This window comes from Arachis hypogaea, chromosome 16, assembly GCF_003086295.3.
Source record: "Arachis hypogaea cultivar Tifrunner chromosome 16, arahy.Tifrunner.gnm2.J5K5, whole genome shotgun sequence".
Taxonomy (NCBI): Eukaryota; Viridiplantae; Streptophyta; class Magnoliopsida; order Fabales; family Fabaceae; genus Arachis; species Arachis hypogaea.
The window spans coordinates 77,884,221-77,886,031 of NC_092051.1; the positions used below are offsets into that span (position 1 = coordinate 77,884,221).

Here is a 1,811-nt window from a genome sequence, read left to right on the forward strand (position 1 = left end):
ACCCAAATCACATAGTGCTCTATCGAACATAGTTTCACCTATGGCACAAGGGATGTGAAAACTCCCTGGGTCTCTTCATTTTGTAGGCAACTCAGGTTGAATAAGGGCACTACATTCCTTGTTCATCACTATAGTCTGGCCTCCTTTGAGTGAGCTTTTCCTGGGAAGAAGTTCCTTCATATACTTGATGAATGCAGGCATTTGTTGAATTGCCTTGATGAATGGTATGTTTACATGCAGAGATGCAAACAAGTCTAGGAACCTTGAGTATATTCTTTTTCTCACAGCACCATTGAGCAGTTGAGGGAAGGGTGCATAGAGCTTCAGCAGCTCTTGTTGTGAGATTTCTGGTTCTTGGCGATCTCTATCCTCCTCCTTTGTTGAGTTGTCTTCAGGTTGTTTGCAAAGTTTGCCTTGCTTGTCTTCAGTCTCTTGATCACTCGCAGTAACCATTTTGCAATCTTCCCATCTTACTTTCTTTGCTTCTCCTTTGGGGTTTTTCTCCGTGTCACTTGGGAAGCTATCAGTAGGTTTGGGAATCTTCTCAGCTAAATATCCCACCTAGAATTCCAGCTTCCTGATGGTCTCTCCCTGGTTCTTAATATTGGCTCGCAACTCCTCTTTGAACACCTTATTTTCTTGAATCTCTTGGCATATTTCTTCAAGTAAGGCCTCAATCTTAGAGAGCTTGTCATTAATTGATGAGTGATTTGGAGCAGATGTGCCGTTTTGGTTTTGATAAGCGTGTGGAAAAGTATTGTTGTGGAGGTGTTGAGATGTCCTCTGTGTGAATTGCTAGTGAGCTGCATTGTTGTTGGAGTTGTAACGTCTCTGGTATTGGTTTTGATCTTGCTCACTTCCCCACCCAAAGTTTGGGTGGTTTCTCCATCCAGGGTTGTAGGTCTTGGAGTATGGATCATAGTTTTTCCTTGGTGAATTCCCAATGTAGTTGGCTTGCTCCTGACTCCCCTCTGCTTCTTCATTCACTCCTTCTTGGGTTGTTGATGAAGTGGAGATTGCTGCTACTTGGTTCATCTCCATCTTCTTGGTGAGGTCAGCCAGCTGCTGGATAATGAGCTTGTTTTGGGCCAACAGAGCATCTACATTGTTTAGCTCCATTACTCCTCTTGTGTTCCCTCTTTCGGAAGCATAGAAGTAATCGTTCTCTGCTACTGTTTCAATAACATCTATGGCTTCCTCAATAGTCTTCTTCTTGTTCAAAGATCCTCCGGATGAATGGTCTACGGCCTTCTTTGACTCATAAGAGAGTCCTTCATAGAAAATGTGCAGCTGCACCCATTCGTTGAACATGTCAGGTGGACACCTCCTTGTTAAGTCCTTGAACCTCTCCCATGCTTCATATAGAGTCTCACCATCTTGTTGCCTGAAAGTTTGGACCTCATCTCTCAGCCTATTGATTCGTTGATGAGGGTAAAATCTTGCTAAAAATTTGTTCACCATGTCTTCCCAAGTTGTCAAGCTTTCCCTTGGGAAAGATATCAGCCACTTGGCTGCTTTGTCCCTAAGTGAGAATGGAAACAAGAGCAGTCTATAGGTATCAGGATGAACATCATTAGACTTCACTGTGTCACATATTCTCAGGAAGGTGGTCAAATGTTGATTGGGGTCTTCTTGAACACCTCCTCCAAACGAACAGTTGTTCTGAACAAGGGTGATGAGCTGTGGTTTAAGTTTAAAGTTGTTGGCATGGATTGTTGGCTTTTGGATGCTACTTCCACAATTGCCTGGGTTTGGATTGATGTAAGAGCCCAAAATTCTTCTATCCTCCCCAGCATGATTTGCTCTACCTC

At 43.3% G+C, this 1,811-nt stretch overlaps 1 non-coding gene across 1 annotated transcript; it reads left to right on the top strand.

Annotated features, from left to right (window-relative positions):
- Nucleotides 1–1,309: 1,309 nt before the first annotated feature.
- Nucleotides 1,310–1,413, top strand: LOC112759871 (small nucleolar RNA R71). The gene has a single exon (XR_003180336.1). It is a non-coding gene; the product is annotated as a small nucleolar RNA R71 (small nucleolar RNA).
- Nucleotides 1,414–1,811: the final 398 nt, after the last annotated feature.